Raw genomic sequence first — 22,891 nt, 5'->3', positions numbered from 1 at the left:
TTCTCTCATGTAAATTCGTTTCTCTGATAAACTGTTTTTTTTCTCCAACCATCAAAAAAAGGTTGACATTTTTGTACTATTTTCAGGTGCAAAAGCCATAAATTCCATTACCGTACAAAAATTTGCTCGTTGCTTAGCAACACTTTTAATCCTAGGATTAAAAGTACAACTAAACTACTACAAAAATCATATCATTAGTACGTCTACTTGACAATCGATATTTACCAACAATATCCATGACTACCGACTTGCAATCGCTGTTATAATTAATAGGTGTTCAAAATTTATTACCAAATTATTAACGATTTTTGAATAAAGCTAACTTTATTTTAATTTTGACATGGTTGAAGAAAAAATAGTATATATCATACGGACTAAAAGTGACTATTTTTACTCGCAATTTTGCATCCACTCGGCTGCGCTGTGCTCCACCTCGCAACTGCAAATATTGCTCGTAAAAAAAAATATGCACTTTCAATCTTTATAATATAATAAATATACTATCACTTTTATTTCTTGATATTCGTTAAAGACAATCCGTAATTTCTGAATCGGTCAGAAGCACGATATTCGTTCAAGAAAATCCGTCCGCACACAAGAAGATGTTGAATCGGCAACTGCAGCGACTATGAATCTTCTCCAAGAGAAATCCAAGGAACAGTATTTAAAGGAATATAATTCTTTTATGGAGTGGCGTACTAGAAAAGGGATAAACAGCTTCACATAAAGGGTGTTACTAGCTTAATTTGAAACTAAATAAAAAATGTGGTCTTCAACACTTTGGACGACTTATTGGCACCCTAATGGTAAATAATGACGTAGACATCAGTAAATACTCGAAACTCATTGCATATTTGAAAAATAAATCAGTTGGCTATAAACCCATAAACTCTAATGCCTGTGCCTGTGAAGAAAGTTTCTCTAATCTCGAAAAACCTCGTATTTGGGACACAAATGTAGAAATGAGTACAAACTTTTGCAGCATCTGATCTAAGGGAAAATCGAGGGAAAACGTGGTCCTGGCAGATGACAGGCTTCATGGCTAAGAATATTCGCTATTGGACCAGTTTAGACTCGTAGACTTTGATAAGAAAGGCCAGAGACAGTAATGACTCTGCTGGGGTTATCGCCAACCTTCGTTATAAGAGGGGACCCATAGAAGAAGACGCATTAACATTAATTAACACATTCACAGATTAACGCCTCTGTTGTTGGATCTTCTGTATCAATGAGGATTTATTTGCTTATTACAGCGATTTACTTTACCATTACTATGAAATTTCGTCGTGTATCATATTTAATAGCCAGTTGCAATAATCCAGACTGATATCTGATATCTCCAACATCCAGATTGTGATGTAAGATATAAGGGTGCAATCTAAAATAGTATAATTAGTATAGTATGACTTTTGAGGAAAAATTCTCGCCGCTAACACATTTCTTAAGATATCTCGGGACAGAAAAAGATAAATCACAATATCTAAAATATATAAAACAACGCCTCTAGCATTTGCTAATTGAATTGCTTAGAATTTGAATATTTTGTATTGATGGGTAAAAGTTTCTCCGACTAACTTCAAATTTATAAAAATCAGTTTAGCAGAACCGGATTTGCAGATATTTTTTGTTATAACAAGGTTCTCATTCTTTGAAGAACTGGATTATATTATATAAAGTGCCACTTAATTGGGTAAATTTTGAAAAATTTTGCTATTTTCATTTTATATTTTAATATACGGACTTAATTGTGGACCTGGAATTCTGAAAATGATTTCAACTTTTGTTAATGTCTAAAGCTGTAATATAAACCGTTTCTGAAGTATAACTGACGTTCTTAGTTGCCCAATCGGTACTTATTGAAAATTGCAAGTTTTCTTAGGATAGCTATGTATATAATTTAACAAAATTATTTCTAAATCTGAACAATCTCTATACATTATTATTTTATGCAAAAATTCGTTATAAGACAAAAGCGAGCATTTAAATAAATTGTATTTGCAGTACTCAATGTATTTGAAATTCCAGACTCATTTTATATATTCATGAAATGAATCTTTTTGATAGTAGAATGCAGAATCAACCTGAAAAATAAAAGAAAGTTCTTCACATAATAAGAAGTAAATGTTAGCAAGATTCCTAAAAGCCGATATAATGAGTTCGAATTCGAGTACGGGTTGAATAACACGATAATGACCCCTCCTAAATCAATTTGTAATAGATGAAATGCATATCGATCCTAATGAGAATAATAGGGGTATCAAATCGTTGAAACGGATTAAATATAATTTTGTTCATTCTTCAACGAAAGAATTTTGAACTTTATGAACCTTCAATTGTTATAAAGTTTTTGTGATATCTTCAAAATCAAATATGCTTCTATTTACCTAACTATATATGTGTACAATTAATAGTCAAATATAAACTCATTTCAACGTATGCCTTGTTTAAATTTATACTTATTGAATTTACTGAAGTACAAATATACCCCGCTTGTTTGTTAGAGATTGTTTATTGTGGTTAAATTGAATTCCACCAAGAGTACAAATTAGCCCCAAGTCTTCCGTCACCGCATCATAAAGTTTCTACAGAATACATTTCTAGACTAGGCATTTCTAGTGTGTACAAAACGAGACAATTAAGTTCCGGGATTTTATCAATAAAAAACAAGTAAATAATATTACACCCAAAATTTCATTATTTACATTAATATAATACAATTTTATTCAAACAGTGCTTTCACGATCACAGTAATCGACAAGTCATTAGTAACCTTCTGAAGTTAAGCCGTTCAGAATTACGATTACAATTTCTCTTTGCTAGTTTACTAACCCAGGTTTACTGAATTGAAATTTCAATGTGTACGCAGTCATTTTAACGCATGAATTTTGAAGATATTCAACTCGGTTATCATTCATGTACTGTCTACTATGAACCGTTTTCTATATACAGTTGACATTCCAGCTGAAAAAAGTAAAGAGATAAGTTCCACCAAAAGAAAAGGAACAAGCGACTGACGATGTTTCTGAAGAAGACGTGCCGCTTTGTGGTCCACTTCTGATATTCGGAGAGTCTGATGACGACATAGATGAAGTAGGGGATATAGAAGAGAATAATTTTAACAAAAAACTAAACTATGACTACTTCAGTGAAACTACTGCTCAGAAAATTAAAAAATTTGGACTTAGAAATGTTAATAGAGTGGTTGATGAGTATGTTCTGTTTATTTACAAAAACGAAGTGTATTCTGGAAGAACAACATCGGTGGGCGAAGATGGTGCTATGATTAATGCCATGGTTAGAGCATTAAAGTTTTGGAAGTGGCCTTCAAAACCTGATGAAATTTGGTACACATGGGATTAAATACTTGGTTCAATAGACCCACCGAAGCAGATGACAAAATGTGGTTTGTATACCGTATGTGACACACTGTGTTGGAATTAAAATTTTTTTTTCAGACTTAAGTAACTTCAAAGACTGTAATTTTTTCAAGAAGACTGTTTTTATTTACATTTCCTTATAATAAATATGTTTATTCCTTTAACGTTTTATATATTTTGTAGGCAATAAACGACTACAATATTGATAAAGGTCATAATTTATATAAAATTTATCAGAAATTCAAAAAAATTAGATCAAAAGAACGACAATTGCTTTAAGTTTACAATAGTATGGGTTTACTTTATTCCAAACGGATTTTGATTGTAGAAAATCAGTTCCAAATCTACCGGTGCAAAGCAACCCCTGCCTATAGTCTACTTTGCACCTGAATTTAAACGTTTTGACATTTCTGGAGTAGCCTTGTTCGATCGCAAAATTGCTTTAGTAATTTTCAAGGTAAATTTTAGAATTATATTTGAATAAGATAGAATTTATCCCTCTTTATGGTATTGCTTTGTGTAATGGTACAATTTTATGATAATGCTCTCGATAACAAGTAAAGTGATTAGTCTCAGGGAGACATACCCGAAAAAGAAACACTGAAAAAGTTCAACTTTGTTAAAAAATTCACCTCAAAACTAAGTTATAGAAGTGAAATTAATAAAAACACCATATTAGAAATAAACATAAACGCCATTAAATAATACACGGATGGCTACAAAACAGCAGATAGAACTGAATTAGGAGTTTATAGTTCCAGAACTCTCTAAAATCTTTGGCAATTATCAGAGTGCTTACACACCCAAAGAAACATTGTCTTTAGATGAGTCACTATTACTATATATGGGAGGCTGAGTTAAACAATATAACGAGGGAAAGAGATCAAAATATGGAAACACATATGCCAAAGTTACTGTCTCTCGTGCTCTAACTACTCTCACCAGATCTAGAAAGAAGCCTCACATTTTCTAGACATCAAGTTATTATGGACAATTATTATTAACGGCGTTTCTTTAGCAAATAAATTACTTGATCGTAAAACTCACCCAACAAAAACTCTTAGGCAAATCCTAAATGAATTACAACTAGAAAACTTACAAAAGGGAAAAGTGTATGTGTCCAAAAAGAAATCAAGCGACCAAATCTTAAAAACAAACTAAATTGAAACCAAAAGAAGTTTATGAATATAACCTAAATACGTCAGGGGTCGACAGAAGTGACCAGCTGATGTCTTATTATAGATGTCCACGAAAATTGATACGCTGGTACGAGAAAGTGATATTCCATCTGATAAATGTTACTATTCTCAATAGTTTCATTCTTTACCAGGAAATTACTCAATCGAAAATGAGTCTCCTTAGTGTTCGAGAGGATATCATAAAGGGTCTACTTGACATTTTATAAAATATAAAAGATGGGTGAAAACTAGTCAAAAGGGGGGCTATAAATAATCTCAGAGAATGTCCAAAACCATCTTTTATAAATCCGGTGTGGGTTGCGCAGTCACTACAAACCACGAACTCATAAGTTCTTTCCACTTACCCTCGACGTGTAGTGTTTACACTGGTGAACTATACAGTATCCTTCAAGCCTTCAAATATATTTCTTCTCCCCATAAACATATCGCCATATGTACTGACTCTCTTTCATCCATACAGTCCATCACAACCATATTCACCGACCATCCAATAGTCCAAAACATTCATGACATCTACCAAACTTGATATAACAGTCTCTCTCATCTGGCTTCCATCGCACACTGGAATTGCTGGAAATGAATGTGCCGATCGCCATGCCAAAGAAGCCACAAAAAATCATCTTGAAATCCCAGTACGGACAATGATCTTAAGATTACTTTCAAACAACTCACTAAAAAATCTTGGCACGATACATGGAGCAACAGCACTACATCAAATCCACCCAACTACTTCTCACATTTCCCTAAACTGCAGAGAATATTCCACCGCATATCAACAGTTTGATATGAAAACCAGCCTCCAGGAGACACTTAACTGCCCGACGGAAATAAGGAAAATCGTGCAGTTCCTTAAAGCCACCAAGCTGTACAAGAAAATATAATTTAATTTATACATTGTAACAGATTTTATTTTTTGTATGTAACTGTATTTAACTTTATTTTTATTTAATTCGAATGTATTTAACTTATGATTGTTTTTGTGTGCCAATGACCAGCGCTGTCGAGGCACGTTAAACTGAAATGTTTAAGATGTCGCCAATGCTCAAGAAACGGAAAAAAGAACAGATATTATGGCGGTGTTCAGCATGCTAAAATAAGCCAACGTTCAAACTTGTTTTGCAAACTTTCACTATGTTTTTTCATAAAATTGTATCTGTGTAAGTTGACGTTATATTTTTGTATGAGATATTTTTAAAATTATTCATAATAATTTTATAATGAAGTTCATAAATACATTGCTTTTCTCCATTTAGTTTTATTACTACATGTCTGTTATAGCATTCGTGTGTCCCTTTCAATGTTTAGGGACAATAGCAGACAGTCGATTTTTTGCTGTGAAAACAATAGAATTTGTTCATCTTCAAATTTACTCTATTTAACTCAGCAAATCTTATTAAGATTGCATCAGAGTGCAGAATATTTTTCGTTTTTTAAACAATCGAATATATTTAAAACTTGTTGTCTTTGTATTATCTAAATCTTCATTATTAAATTCCAACCTGTCTTTATTTTCACTACACTGTGCAATTTCATTGTCTTCATTCGCCCTTGGTCTAAAGACAGCCGTATTTCTATTTATTTAAAAAAAATTATCGATTATATGAATTTCACCTAGCGGCGCCACTAGTTATCGCAAACTGTTTGGCAGGAATATTTCGTTGAAATTGTGTACATACGCTTTCCGACATCTTAGGCCAATAGAAATGCATTTAGGTTTACGATTCGATGTTTTTATTGATAAACAGTGGAGATGATACATTTTAACACACATTCAGCAAGTCCACGTGGACTGACGGTTAGATATTTACCAAATTTTATACGGGCAGCAATTGATATTGGAAGACTCAAAACGCTTTATTACAAAATTGTGTTATATAATATTTCAATTCATACAATATTTATCTCGGAAAAAACTCACTCTATGTTACAAATTCATTAGCATTAAAACTGCCTAATTACAATTAATTATACTTATATAAGCGGTATAATTAATAATTATGCACATGAAGGAAGTTTATGTATAATACAATCAACGATTATTCAGAATAACGAAATTGCTTGTGTAATTTTATATTTACCATTACCATTGTTGCATTCACATTAATCGGATAAAGAAATGTATGATGTTTCAATAATATCATCGAACGGCAAAATTGTTTCAAATTACTTCCACAATAACAAACGAATTTCCACTTTTAATTAATTATATCGTATTCTAAGTTAACAAAAACTCGTGATTGAATATCATATTATCATCAAACAGAATTTAAGCCTAGTGACCTCTATTTCAAACTAAATTCATATAATTAATGGATATAGTTTGTAGGTCATATTTACAACTTGATGCAATATTTATCATTTCATTTAAGCATCTCTGGGCTTTAATTCTATTCTAGATTCATAAAAACGTAATTTACCGTATTTTATTAAATAATATTCGTCTCCTTGATAAATCTTTTAACGCGTTATTATTAGGTTAACTTGTATGTAGCAAGGTATATGAAAGGTGTTTGCGAAAAAATGTTCATCAGCTTATGGTTGAGAGATAAGATGATACAAATTAAAAAAAAAACCGGTTGAAATAACAGTCTGCTGTGCTGTGCAACTCAATTAGTGCAGATAAATTTTTTGTGATGTCCAGTTTGCTGTAACTTTACATTTTTTAACTTCAAGCTTAATTTTTTTCACTAATAGCCCGCTACGAAAGAAAAGTATTTAGACAGACCTTTCCTTTTACGCGATTGTTGGTTTTGGTTAATTCTCGTTAATCCACACCCAGCTCTCTCTCCGTATAAGAAAATCTTAAAATGGTACCTGTTACAATTTTAGATAGAATACCATTATATAAGATTTTTAACGTTTCCTGTATGATTTTTACTCTTGATTATTTGAAATGGTTAAGCATATGTGCGAATAAAAATTTACACCTGAAGATAATTATGTGAAATTGATTCCACTATCGTGGTTCCAACACTAAGAGTTGTCTCAATCGCTTGATAAGTAAATCTTGAATCTTCGGTCATACGTTGCTCATTCCCTAAATGTTACCAACAACAACAGGACCTATTAGGGAGTGTCACATCCGTCCTCTTTTAACATGAAACTATCAACCATTCAAGACTTTGTTATTCACTTATATTCATCTTTTGATGATAAGTCGTATATTATCCCTCATAGGCCAGGTGCCAGCCGATTTCCCGTGGAATTTCTTGGTTTATTTAATTGATATGAAGGAAGTATTTATAACCTTCTTCGATGGATGGCTTTTATATATAATAATAACTTGATGAAATTATTGGAAAAAACTTGAGATATCTTTTTCAAAGCACATAGCGAAACCTTTAAAATGAGCACTGTCAAAAGTCTTTTGCATAAGAGTTGACTGATTTATAACAAAAATGAGGTTTCTTCTTTTCCCTTTTTGGAAAAACATAATAATGATAACCTTGCCATTCCCACTCTAATTGAAAATAATTATCATTAGAAATGCCATTAGTGGAAGTGCAATAGTTTGCGATTGAGGCATGTCTCTAGCTTCTAGAAGCCAAAACATTAGAAAATTATGTGACGCAGATAAGATCAACGAATGAGTATCACAGAGTAAAAATCAATGGAATCAACATGTAGGTCGAATGACAAATGATAGATTGGTAAAAATGACAAGAGATAAATCTCCAATTGGAACACGGAGTAGAGGTCGACCACGAAAGAGGTTAAGTGACAATATAGAGCCAGGGTGAGGAAAGATGTCAAAGTAGGAACAGGCCGTAGAACTTTTATTGAAGAAAAAATAAAAAAAGGTATTTTTATATTGTTACGAGACACATCATGTATGTAACTATGATAAATATAACTTTATTTGACTTTCCATATTCTTATATATCAAAGCAGCATACAAGATAGTTGTCTAAAAGCGATTAGATTGAATCCATATAAAAAAGAGTGGGAATAAGCTCCGTGGACATAGAAAAAATATGGTGAAAGTGAGTAACATTAAATTATCTGAATAATTGAATCACACAATATCCATGAAAACACATATGAATTATGAAAAAGCACTAAGTGTAATTAAAATGAACAATATAGAAAGTTGATTGAACCTATATATTTGAAAATAGTTTATTATCCCTGCTGGTTCTAAGATTTAAAATCACTTTGATGGAACAGTAAAGAAATATGCTACTGGCTACGGTATTTTCAAAAAAGACAAATATATTTTTGAAATATTCTATACTAAATTATTTGAATTATTTGAATTGAACTGAAAGAAACAATTAAAAATATTCATGTTGTTGGATATGAAGCTAAAGAACAGAAGAATAATTCTATATGATTCAAGTTTTTATGAACATCAAACAAAATAAGGTTAATTTTTAAACAAAAAGTAGTATGAACTTCTATTGTTCATGAATTCATTCAGCCCCATAGTTCATAATTAGTTAATTAGTAAACTTATTTTTACTCTAAATGAAAATTACGTAATCTTTTTATCTCCGATTATAATTCAAACTTTGTAATTGTATTTTCATGTTCTAGTTTTTGATGTTTCATTTTAGCCACGAGGAATATACTCAATAGTATGGGAGCTCAAGAAGCTAAATTGAGATTTACTGAAGGGTCATGAAATTTCAAAGTTAAGATAATGGGAATAATAGAGACTTCTATTTTGTTTCTTCTTCCCGTGAAAATATGAAAAAATATGAAAAAAATTATCTACCAACAAAGGTATATTAAACTGCCGGTCTACAGACGTAATGGTAGAAAGCAAAAATGAGGAACCATTATAAGCCCTCAAAATGCTGAAATTCTTAAGATAATTCTGAATTAATGTAAGTTAATAGTAAAATTATTCCAGTCCAAATAAGGATCGCCATTTTGAAATATTAGAGCGTGTCAGATTATTATGCAGAGAGTTCCGATTGAGATCCACTCATGAAATTCTAAAATTATTTTGAGGAGATTTCTACATTTGATGGTTGATATAAAATTTTAATGAGTTTTATTATTTTTTTTAAAGTGACAAACAAAAGTTGATGGTAAATAGAAAGAACAAAATTTTAATTCTTACACATTGATCAGAAACCAAGACATTGAACAGAAAGATTTAGTGACGAATATTTGAGACCATTTGGAACAGTCTATTTCATAAAACCATCAATCCAAACCGACAGTACTGCAAACAGCAAAATTCAATGTGCCTTCTTTCTAATAAATTTTTGCCTTCTTTCTACTGAACTCCATTATTTCCGCCACCAATTCTGAGTAGTTTCTTATCAATATTTTGGTTTCCCATTTCCCATTTCCCGTGGATGAAGGTGTTCATTGATCCAGGAGTGAGAGATTACCATGAAAGTTCAGACTTTCGCCACTGTAGTGGCTTCAGATTGACCAACTCCTGGGCCATTTCAGTTCCTTACGCCTTGAAATCCAAAGAAGCCCTATCTTCAGTTAACTCAGTGAGTGCCTTATATCACAAATCAAGTTTGAATCATGTTTAAAAATGCCACACTAATGTGGTTTTAAGTTTTTGCAGCCAGCTGCGCCGCGGTGACTATAGCCATTAGCTAGTGCTGCATAATAGGAAAAGAATGTGACTTTTCGAATAAAAAATATTCGATTTTCAATTGTTTTACTGAGGTTAAGTTTCCGGAGCTGGTATATAGCGGTCGTCACATGATGGTTCCTAATAACGTCCGTCTTCACGGTGAATGTGCTGCGGCCGTTTTCAATCGTAGTCACGAAGTACTCACTCGAGCGGTGGTGAATATATAGTTCTAATTTTACTACTATCCACAAATTTTTCTTCAACAGGGCTTGTCTATACTCTTTTGTGATTCAGTATTGTATAATTCTGCATTATATTTGACACAATCGAATAATTATTCTTCATTTTGGGTCGTCCAAGTTTTATTAAACTAAATAGTTACTGCTACATGCAAAAAAATGTCCAATCTTCTCTAGGAAACCTACTCTGATGATTTGTATAGACCACGTTTTGTTGACTTAACGACAGTAGATAATGGCACCGCTTTTCTAGGATATCATGAATTTATTAGATACAATGAAATTTTTGGAAGACGTTGGCCATAAAAGTTGGGAATGAATGCACACACTAAACTTTATTAACGATTTTTGTTACTACGGCTTGTGTTTTTTCGTTTGTGAGCCTCTTACTGCATTTTTTTATGCTTATATCGTGAAATTATCAAATGTATATTTCATTAAGTAATTAACCTAACCTCTATTTTAATCTGGTACACTAGAGAATTTCTAAAGATAAATTTTTTCAGTATTCTAATAGAATAATCTACAACAATATCCTTTATAAAGGACATGAAGGAAGTGCTCAACAGGATGCAAAGTATCATCCCTTATATTAATCTGACGCGCTCGAGTAAATCCCTGCTTGAGCTTCTCTACTATAACCCTAATATAGTTTCATAGAAGTTTATAATATGAAGTTCCTTATCAAGTTTAAATATTGTGAATCATCAATTATACGATACAGATTAAGTCCCTAATCCACAAAGGTTTTCTTGGAATTATCAAAGAAAAAATCTTTATTTTTGATAATAACAAAGTGCTTGAGTTTTTTTTAATAATTATAAAGTATGGATGTAATAAGAGAAAAAATATATGAAGAGTTGGAACAGAAAATTTTCTATATATTGTTAAATTGAAAACAGGACGTTTGAATGAAAACTTACAAGGTTATATTGACATTAATCGGTTCATAAGTTCATTTGGTTCATTGGCGTGTATCTAGTTTTTATAGTTCCGTCTAGTATATGGAGGGTAGAAGTTTATTATTATATTATTATGATAATATTTTTAAAAAGACTGAAGTTAATGGAAACATCATTTTTTTAAATTATTAAAAGAAACTAATTTTAAAACAGAAGAAACTAGTCAAAACAAAAAAACATGAAACATTTTTCCTTACCATATGCACAAGGTGTATCCCAACAAGTATGGAATTATTCTAATAAATATGATATTAGTATAAGTCATAAAGGACATTATTATATATCAAGTGTCTTGTACTAATTGTGACGCAGTCTACATATGGCAGACATCTCAATATTTAGAAAATAGACTTAAAGGTCATCAATACGATAAAAAAATAAAACTGCATTAACGGACCATGAAATATACAAAAAAACATGAATTCAATTATAAAGATTCGAAAATTCTTGGAATGGAGTCTAATACACGAAAAAGAGAATTTTTAGAAATGGTTTCCAAACATAAGAACGAAAAAGCTTTAAATGATAAAAAAGACCTAAATAATTTAAATAGTATTTATAGCTCTATTTTGTAAATTCTAATAAAACTACTAATAATTCAATTGATTATTGCTACATATTTGAGATGTAAGAACTAAGGAAAAAAGCATTTTTCTTATTAAAACAAATTTCTATTTTGATTTTATTCTTTTAATAGGATGTATCATATTTTGAAAAAGACTGAAATAAATCGAAACGTCAATTTTTATCTTTCTTTTAAAAAAATATCAAAATTACCAACTAACTTAAATGTTTTTCCCGAGCTTTCGAATACTTATGTATTCATAGTTTGGGAAGTAATAAAGATTTTCGGTGGTTTTGAATTGTTTCAATTCTTGTAAAAAATTTTAAAATCATAGAATTCAATAGAAATATTTCTATCAACGCCACTTTTAATATTGAATTTTGAATTCTATGATTTTAAAAATTTTTACAAGAATTAATAAAATTCAAAACTCCCGAAAATCTTAATTATTTCCCATACGATGAATAGATAAGTATTCGACTTTTACTGTAGATAGTGACATTAGTTTTTGGACTATAAGAAACTTTGGTTCTCTTGCGTTTATGATCTGTCAGTTTCTTCAATGGTTTGTCTTTCTCTTCATTTGAAAATCTGTGTTTCCAGTATTGGCTCTCTGCTCCATTTCATTCATATCTTTAACCGTATATGCATCTTCTCCATTGAGTGAATTATCTCTTTTATAACAGATTTTAGGTTCTGTTCTATTGCTATTTTTTGATGTCTTCTTACATTTCTTCTTTCTGCACGATCTTCGTAGCAAAGATCATAGGTTATAGAAATATCACTTCCTTTCAAATTTGGTATTTTTGAAAATATTATTTCCTGAACTCTAGGACAACTGCAGGTTTTTCAGTATTTTCCATTGCGTAGAAAACATTTATATTAGTTTCATCAATGTTGAACCATGAGCAATATTTAGTCTTGTCATTGTATCATGCAATGAAGAATCTTTGCTGAATCAAAAATGATTTCTTCCAAACCTTCTTTCCGTGACCTAGTATTATTTCGTCAATTTTTGTGTTTTAATGTTTAATAACTATGTTGAAACTCTTTGATAAAACAGTTTTCCATTATTCTTGTAAAATCTTATCCAATAGAGAGGTATCGCCAGATGACGGACTACTATATTTCCTTTATAAAAAAGTACTTAATATTCATTGTATATACAAGTACACAACATGTGTCGAACCAATATTATATTATGGTTAAGTTCATTTGCCGGTTTTATTCGTATCAGCATGTGAATTATGTTTTCTTCATATCCTGAAGACTTTCATGTGTGTAACTATTACAACACATGTACAAATTTGTTTACCAGTTCTTTAAATAGATAGGTGATAGGTTGTATGCGAAGTAGAAGGGTGAACATAAAAGAAATTCCCATTAAAGTAACACTAACCACATTGTAAATTGTTGGTACACATTATTCACACTATAATCACTGTTACTTTCTAACTTTCTATTGAAAGTCAATCATAGGTAGAATGTAATTTTATTTAAATCAGAACAAATAAATATTTCCAATACTTATGGAATCGAATGAATGAATATACAATGTGTACACTTAACTATTTGTAAAAATATTTGAGGAGAAGGAGATATTTTCATATAATACATCCAAGAGACTATGAATAACATTTTTTTATGGTTAAAAAAATAAGAATTTCACACTAGGCTATATAGTTAAACGAAAAGGTAAGGAGATAACGATTTACAATTGAGATCAATATTCATTTAACCTTAATGTTACAAACATTACAAGGCCGTTATGGGTGATTCATTCAACCTGGACATTCATCTCCCTAGGAAATAACTATGGTATAGTTTACTACCTGAGAAACCCCTTTTCTGTAGGAATATCAACCACCTTGGAAAGGACAGGAGGTAGAAAAATTATATATTTGCAGCAGCTGTTTATTATGCATCGCATCGAACAAAGCTTGGGTTGGACTGGAAATTATTATTGTGTAAACAAAGTTTGTCCTTGATCGCTCAAAATCATTAGTTAAAATAAAAAAATTGTTTAATTATACTCTATTTGGAAAGAGCGTGGAGTAATAAATGCTCATCATAAATGCAAAACCCTGAAATATTTAGTACGGTACTTTACGTCCATAATTTTGAATATTTAAATATGCCAATGATAAATAAGTAACTGGGCAGAAATATACTAAAATGTAAGCGGTTACCTAGATAATCCGAATGGCTATCCTTTTCATTCCAAAATTGAAGGATATCCTTATTCCTCTCTCTATTTTAATACTTTCACACCAACCTTTGAATCTCCCCAAAAGTAAGAAGACCCTTACCATCATGCCGTTGCAATGGGTTTTTCGTAATTAATAAAATATTATGATTGCTTCTCAATATATACATGTATTTTTATTTGTTTTTCCCAACAAAAATTCAGTTATGTAGAATCTGCCAAAGCTTATTTCTGCTAATTGGTGGCCATATGTCTTCCAAAAAGGACGCCAAAATTTCATTAATGGTAGGAATTTTCTTTATTGAGGGGAAATGAGTGGACTTTCCTGCGGATTAAGTATTTGTAATCTTCATCGATGTAAACCTTTGACCTTCCTGACCGAGACATTGGACCACTTAAACATCCACTTGTTTTCCTTTCCTTTAGAAGTTTGTCCTGTCATCTTCGAACACATACTTATTAGATCATCCACACTCACCGAAGGGTACTGATATTTTAATGTACCATATACATTTAAAACCATGGCTTTCTCGTTAACAGAGAGTGCAAACGTCTTCACTTTATGTATTGGAGTATAGTTTTCAAAGGTCGACATATTGAATATTCACTAAAGTTTTGTAAATGTTTCTGTGACAAACACTGCGCTAGAAATGCAATTTAGTATTGGGAATTTTCTTTTATAAGACTTTTTCTTAAACTGAAACTTGTCAATAACCATTTAAGTATACCTCATATTTTAATCTTTTATTACCCTCTTGCAAAATGTACCTATTTATCATTTTTCCCAGAAAACATTTCTTAACACACCCCAAAGGAATTGTTTTGGCCGATAAAAGTAAACATAGTTGGAAATTTGAACTTGATGCAATAAATTTCTTAGAAAATAAATGTTGAATTCATTTGCTAAGGTTTAATGAAATATAATAATAAATTGTTCTTATATATGAATAGAGTATAATCAAGAATTTGTCACAAGCTGAACTTGTGTGAAGTTATGACTTGTTTTATATCCCAAATATTTTTTGACAAACTATACTAAACTGTTGCGATAAAAACTTAAAAGACACATAATGACGTTATAACATGCTACTTAAATTTATTACCAAAAATTGAGGTTTAAGTGGAAAAAACATTTCAAAACAAGTGTTTTGTATATATTTCACGTAAAGATAAAAAAATTATTCAACTACTAGAAGGTTCACCTGATTATGAAACAATTAACTAAAAATTGTGATGTGCGCTACTCCAGGTGTAGAAAATCTATGACCTCGCGATTTATTTTCTATCTTCGACAATAAGAAGAATCCTTTGGGTGCCAAACAAGGAGTTAACGGCGGATGACCCATCAATTCGATGTTTTGACTGTTCAAAAACGTTCTTGTTTGAACTGATGTCTGAGAGCTCGCATTGTCGTGGTGGACAATGATTCGTTTTCTGCGATTAGTTTCCGTAATTAGAGTAGCATAGATGTATTCTGGCACAACAGCCGATTTTTGGCGAACTTCACGGTATTAGTTGTAGCGAAGTGCGATCAAGATTGAATTCGGAAAACCAGCGAAATATTATGGCTCGAGACGGTGCTTCAACACCATAAATCACACCAAGTGCGTTGATTGGCACATTGCTGTTGATTTAATCGACGTCGAAAGTCATAGAAAATCATCGCACAAAAATGTTTGCGATTTAATACAATTTTTGACCAAGATGATTGTTTTAATTAACTTAAATGGCACTCGTATGACAACAGGTTTTGAGTACGTTCACTATTAAAAATGTCAAACTTCATGATGGCAATGTCAGATTTAACATATTCACATCAGTGTTGCCATATTTCAAAACTTAAGTTAGTTTTTTCGTCAGTCTATCATTATATTCAGAATTTTTATTTAAAGACGAGTTTTTCGTTTTCTTTATCTAGTACCTTCAGTGGCTTCAATTTCGAAAAATGCAAAGAGTTACTTAGGTATCTAAGGGTAATTACAAACAGAAATAATACACTTTTATAGATAATTTATGAAGTGAAGAGATTTTATCAGTACAAAATCGAAATTTTCACTGCAGAAGAACGTGATGTATCAAAGCGATTGCAGATCTGTTCGTCTTTGGGAGAGCTAGTTTTAAAAAACAGAAATTTTCATAAATTAATAATGTTTTGTATAGCTATGTGTAGCTACACTAATTCTGAATCAATTGCTGTGATCAGAAAAAAGTAATCTAACCACAAAAATGACAATATAAAAAGTAATAGTGGGGAGATAGACAGGAGAGAAGTATATTGGCTGTGGAATTGGACTACTTAAGAAGATCGTGCAGGATATGCAGAACTGAGCATATACGGAATGAAGAAGAGGTTAAGCATACACGGTTTCAGAGAGAATTCTGACGAAGCAACTGCCCTGGTACGAACATGTAATGAGGATGGAGCAGAAGAGGTGCCCAAAAAAAGGATTGATGTATCAACCGCAGAATGGAAAGAGACGAGGAATACCCTCAAGAACCTGGAACGAAGTAATTGAACAAAACATGAAATACAGAGCTATCCAGTAAAACGAGTGGATAGATAGAAATGTTTGGCGTAATAAATGCGGGGTACGGCAAAGAAAGCTGTCGAAACCGGTTCTATACAATTTTTTCAGACGATGCAATTCCATCTCTTTTAGCATGTATATAAAATCATATAGAGAGCAACTCTGTATGCAGTTTTTGAGAATAGTCTTTGTATCTTTTGATGGTAGTAAGTTCTTCAATGCCTGAATGGGACGCTGTTTGCCGATTTTAAAGACGTTGTTCAATATTGCTGAAGCTTCGCATGTTTTTTTTTCGGGCACTTTGCTTTGCTAACGTTTAAGTATTTTGCTACTTTCGTTTTCCACGCTATCCAAACGTTTTAATGTTACCAGTTTGTCTTCAAGAGTTAAAGTTTACGTTTAGGAGCCCTTTCACTTTTCTTTCATACTTCAAAACACAAATATTTCAAACAATAACACAACAAACAAAAAACACTACAGTACTGTATCTTCACACTTACACAACACGCACGATTCCACAGGTGAATAAACGCTGTACAAACAAAATTGGACTAGATTTAGGTTATGTTGGCTCTTCAGTTATGAGGTGGAGATAGTGCACTGTGGGGTGGGTGGTAGGGTGGATACAGTCTCGTTTTGAGGTGCGTACAGTCCGCACTCAGTATTGGTGCATGTAATATTACTTTGGTATTAGTGAATAGACTATCGAAACTGGTTTCTATGTATTAGTCGTTCATATTAAACAACTAAGGACACGTTAAATTGCATTCTTTTTGATTATTTTTTATTTCGGCTAAACCGACCAATCAGCTGATCCGAACAGGATTGGATCAGCCGAACTCAACTGCATATCATTCCACAACTCGATCAGTTACAGGCAATTTTTGTACAATTCCGAAAACGTATTGAAAAATACGCAAATATAGGAGAAGGATTTGTGGATCTTGATATTTTATTTGACATTTTCAATTTACTTAATCATCATTCATTAATGTTAAGCCAGTAGTATGCAGCCAAATGTGTATTATGTTTTCAATTATATTTGACAACTTATTTTTAAATTTAGTATATGGATCTAGATGTTGATTATAAACAGCTTCTCACAATAATTTTTTTCATATTTGCTACATAAAAGACACTTATAGAAAAATAATTTCTACGTGAAACTTTCGAGGCATAATTGATTTCTCAAAATTCAATTTATATTAGAAAGTCTTTCATCTACCAAAGTAAACGTAGAAAAATAAAAATAGCGTCGAACTGACTTAAGCATTAACCAATAAATGTGATGAAAATGTGTTTATTTTTATTAGTATCATTACATAAAATCAATTGATTAAATTGCATCCGCATAATTTTTTTTGCGTTAACCTCAGTTAACTATATTGTCGTCTACTCTCTTCAACTTTCTATTCTAGCAAATTGATTTGAAATGTTTCTTAAACCATTTTAAAAGTAGATGAATAATTAGAACTGAAATTCCCCAAGGCAATATTTCTTATAGGAAATAATAAAAGAACAAACAACCATAACGAATGTTCTAAATTGTTAGTGATTTCAAACAACAGGTAGCGAAAGTGACTGAAACGTCCGTGCACCTTTCATTAACTACATTCTATCATACTCACATTAAGTATTTCCTTCTCCCTCTAAATCTCACCCTTCGAATAACTGCCAAACTGCTGTGAGGAAACTGACACCATCCTCATTAAAAAGAGATGCGAACAACAACAAAAAAGCGTTGCATCGTCGTCAAGGCTGCGTAGTGCGTTTATATAATAACTTGTTGGTTTTATCGATTCTATGGGATTTAAAAGTTGAAACAACAGGTTTTTGTGCAATATGTATATTAAGTGCAATGCAGCACGCACGTTGACACACTTGAATACGTTGTTACAACGCGACTTAACAGTTATTTTTCAAATAATTGTAGAGAAATCCGATGTGAAACTAAAACGAAAAGAATGAGTGCGCTCGAATGTTAACCGGTCGAGTACAGAACAGAGACTCCGAGAGTGGGATGGCATTAACTCGTCATAGGAATCTGGGTTGGGGGAAGGAACAGTGGTAAATTGGACGAATTAGTATACTTTTGAAGGAAGGTATTTTAGTGAATGTGTGTTTAATGATAAACTTATATGTCTCTGGAATTATGTTAAATACTTTGTGATATGCGTAATTTTTGTAAAGATATATATCGATATATACAACACGAAGATTTATTTTTTATTTCTGTTATTCTGTTTAATTATTTCCTACTGTTTGAGAGAATTAGTTTTATATGCAGTGACAATAGGGTATTTGAAAGTGCTGTAAAATAAATTTATAATAAATCTTACGATTCGCTAAAAGTCTTGTTCCTGAAACAAACATTTTTTTCTTATTATTTATAATAACGATAATTTTAATAAAATGAATTAGAGAAAGGCAGTGCACCAATCACCTGCGACTGACGTCACTAAATAGTAAAATATATTTAATTGCTTTGGCTATTAGTGCACCATTATTGAGTTTGAAACTTACGAATGATTTTCCCAGAAGTACCTGGCCCAACAACAAAAACAGAAGAAGAACAGAAGATATTTATTTTTCAACGTAATCATCTTTTAGCTCCAGATACTCTTCCCCAGCGATGTTCAATAAGTTCGATACCCTTTATATAATAAAAATTGTCAAGCTCCTCAAAATAGTCATCAATTGCCAACATCAACTCTTCTTTGTTGGATCTGACTTTGACCACCGAGCCTAAGAACAGAAAATAATCCAATGAGGCTAAAACTGGCGAATAGGCTGCATGAGGTAGCAATTCAAACTTTAATTCATTATATTTGGCCATTGCAATAGCGGATGTGTGAGATGGTGCATTGTCATGATACAACACTTTCTTCTTACACAAATGTGGCCGTTTTTGCTTGATTTCTTCGCTAAAACGTTGCAATAAGTTCGCATAATTCGCATCATCGATAGTTTTTTTGTTTTTCTAGATAGTCAGTGAAAATTATTCCACGCACATCCCAACAAACCGACACCATGAATTTGCCTGCATATTGAACGGTCTTTTCCTTCTTTGCAGCCGGTTCTTCTTGTTCAGTCCATTGTTTTGTTTTTTATTTTGTAACAATGCGAAAATTCGGCTCTATTTCTGTGAAATATTGCCACATATTCGATAAAAACATCTGCACAACGCTGTTTTGGTTCCATTGTGAGCAAACGCGGCATCCATCTTGCGCCCAGCTTTTTCATTTGCAAATTTTCAGTTAATATGCGATGTACCAAACTTCTTAAAATGCCCACTATGTCTGCTAACTCGCGAACTTTCAGTGGACGATAAACCAGTACCGTTTTGTGGATTTTCTTCAACATTTCTGGAGTCGTCACCTCATTTGGTCGACCACTGGGATGCTGATCTTCGCAGGTCGTAAGGCCTCGTTCAAACTCTGCTACCCAATATTTTACTGTTGATAACGAGGGAACAGTCTCACCAAAAGTACAATCTAGTTCAGTTTTTAATTTGGTAGGGTTAAGGTCAAATACAAGTATTGTATCTCATGACGATGACAAATTTTTCCCATGTTTACAAATTCACTATTTATGGCTGCCAAACAAATACTAAACAACTTGGCGTCTTCAAACTTTTGCTGTATAGATCGTGTACTATCTAATAGAGTGGAATCTGTTAAGCAACTACTGCCATCCTCGTACAAATAGCAATAAAAGTGAGTTATCAGAAACATCAATATTTCGCACAACCGATCAGAATAACCAGACAAGGACTTGATGAGGATATTACGAAGATCAGTTATGATCCTTATCAGAATTACCTTATAACGTTCTGATCAAGATTACTTTACATGGTCCTAATCAAAATCGCCTGGAAGTGCTCTGGCACGATTACCTATCATATTCCTGATTAGATTTTTCTTCAGATTTGTAGGGAAGAGATTCACACAATCATATATCACTTGTAAGAATACTCTATTAATCATAGAAATTTATATATACCATAAATTTTGTTTGAATCATAGAATAGTGATTTAGTTAATGCATCACTAGTTTGGACAAATCTTTTCTTGATCACTGCATTTTTTTTTGTTTATCTCAATTTTAAATTTGTTATAAAATCTATAATTTGTACTATAATATACAAAATTCAAATGATGTGGACAAATTTTATTCAATTATATCAATCATCACTTCAAGAAAAATCAAAAAAAGCATTTCCCCTCTCTGTAGGCGGGAGCCGTTGTTAGATATACGAGCGACAAGTCTAAGCAAGTCACGCTATGCTCATTTTTTATTTCCAGCTCTGTCACTAATACACATCTATACATTCACGTGATAAAACAAGTATTAATTTTTAATCACTACCTTGGAAGATTTTATATTGATTGTGTTGTTTCTTTAGGTTACTTTTCACATTTCCTATACATTTTCATCATATGATCAAGTATATAATTGCTTAAAAACCCACTCATCGCTATAACGTTTTTCATATTTTTTTGTATGAAACGATCTTAGTGAACAGTATAAGTGGAAGGTGCTCCGACTAAGTGAAACAAATAGTGTATCGTTCTCTGTCTCCTCCGAGCGCTTCAGTTAGATCTGCGTATCTTTTGCGTGCATGAAGCATGCACAGTATAGATTAAGTGTCTCGAACATAACATAACAACTTTCCATATAGGAGTAGATAAAACTTATACACAATACATTCCTAAATAGGAAAATTATTAGCAGCGGCGACAACATTTGATAGTAGTAATGTCATACAACTAGATGTAAAACAATGAGAGGAAACGTTGGTTAGATCCGAACGCTTCCAATATAAACATTGATGAAATATTAGTGCTATATTTAGAAATTCTTGTTTAGATTGTTGATATTTTTTTATATTAATAACGACCTTTCTCTTGGAGTAGTTTATCCAATTCAACAGCTAAATGAATAAGTAACTTCTGAAAGTTCATAGGAGGTTCCATTTATATTCCATATATATATATATATATATATATATATATATATATATATATATATATATATATATATACACATGATCAGGAAGACCTTCTGAACAAACATGTATTTTAAATAGGATCAAGCTAATTTGATCATAGAGTGGACCTCAATATTTTTCTTTCCAATAAGGTGATCCTGAGAGGTTCCTTATAAAGACATGATCAGATCAGATTAATTTATTACAAATAAGGTTATCCTGATGCGCTCCTAGCGCGGACTTCGTCAGGTTGGCCCTAAGAAGGTTAAATTTGCTTTAACCTGATAAGGTCATTATAATGTTTCAAACAAATGAGATAATTTACTGAGTCACATGAATTTCATGCAATTTGCAGGAAATATATTTCACTGTGACCTCGTCATGTCTCATCATACATTCAAATTATCGACTAGAATGGTCAATGTACTATAAAAATAGTTGGCATAAATATAACATCACTCAATAAGTCGTGTGACTGACACACAGATGGCACTTCCATTGTCAAATCAATATGACGTTTATGAAGTACCAATATTCAAAAAACTATGTGTAAGATTTCATGACATTCCGATCAGTCAGAATAAAGTGACAGCCGTTTAAATATATTTGTTATTTTCAAAACCATGGATTCAGAACAATTACGTGTGTTAATTTATCATTGCTTGTTGATAAAAAAATACTGTACAAGCTTAGCAATGGCTTCAAAGTGTTGTCAAGACTCTGCTCTGTCGAAAAGAACCCTTTGTTATTGGTTTGTTAAATTTTAACGTGGTTGTACAATCACCTCAAGTGGTGAACGTTCTGGTCGTCCAATTGAGATGGCGGTTTCTTTTGGTTCTTTACAGAAGCGACAAGAGTTTATCCGATGTTCTTAAGAAGGTAGTTCACCGAACAGTGTCCAGTAAGCTTAGTAGCTCTCCTTAGCTCGTCTTTGTTCAATGAAACGGCCTTTTTAGACCAGATGGTGGAATTGGTTTGAAATATTTTCGATTGTCTCAAACCTAGGTTCTTATTCCATATTTCTAATTTCTTCTAGTTTTTCCACTGCTTCTTTACCATTACCATCTCTAGATGCACGGTATGTTCATTGCTGTATACTACGGTGTAGCCAGGTACTCACATTAGAGTTACTTTATTGTTTGCTCCTATTGAGTTAAAAAATTTGATGCAGTTCCATACTAGCTTTGAAGTGCTTGCAGGGTTGCTCTGCTTTCTTTTAGGATGAAATATTTCAGACCTCGTTATTTCCAGTTTTATTGCAAAATTGCTTCTTAGAGAGT

The 22,891-nt window shown here is 32.1% G+C and overlaps 2 protein-coding genes across 2 annotated transcripts in view; one reads left to right on the top strand and one right to left on the bottom strand.

Annotated features, from left to right (window-relative positions):
- LOC130440782 (tetraspanin-9-like) overlaps nucleotides 1-18,632 on the bottom strand; it is a 33,406-nt gene extending 14,774 nt beyond the window's left edge. Inside the window, exon 1 of the mRNA XM_056774108.1 lies at nucleotides 18,250-18,632. The gene's annotated coding sequence lies outside the window, so the exon portion shown is untranslated. The remainder of the gene's footprint in view (nucleotides 1-18,249) is intronic.
- The window catches only part of LOC130440781 (opioid-binding protein/cell adhesion molecule-like), a 332,444-nt gene that overhangs the window by 123,687 nt on the left and 185,866 nt on the right, over nucleotides 1-22,891 (top strand). The gene's annotated exons all lie outside the window — the stretch shown is intronic.

This window comes from Diorhabda sublineata, chromosome 2 (assembly GCF_026230105.1).
Source record: "Diorhabda sublineata isolate icDioSubl1.1 chromosome 2, icDioSubl1.1, whole genome shotgun sequence".
NCBI classification, from domain to species: Eukaryota; Metazoa; Arthropoda; class Insecta; order Coleoptera; family Chrysomelidae; genus Diorhabda; species Diorhabda sublineata.
The sequence above is the reverse complement of the archived record's forward strand: the minus strand, read 5'-3'. Positions and strand labels throughout refer to the sequence as shown.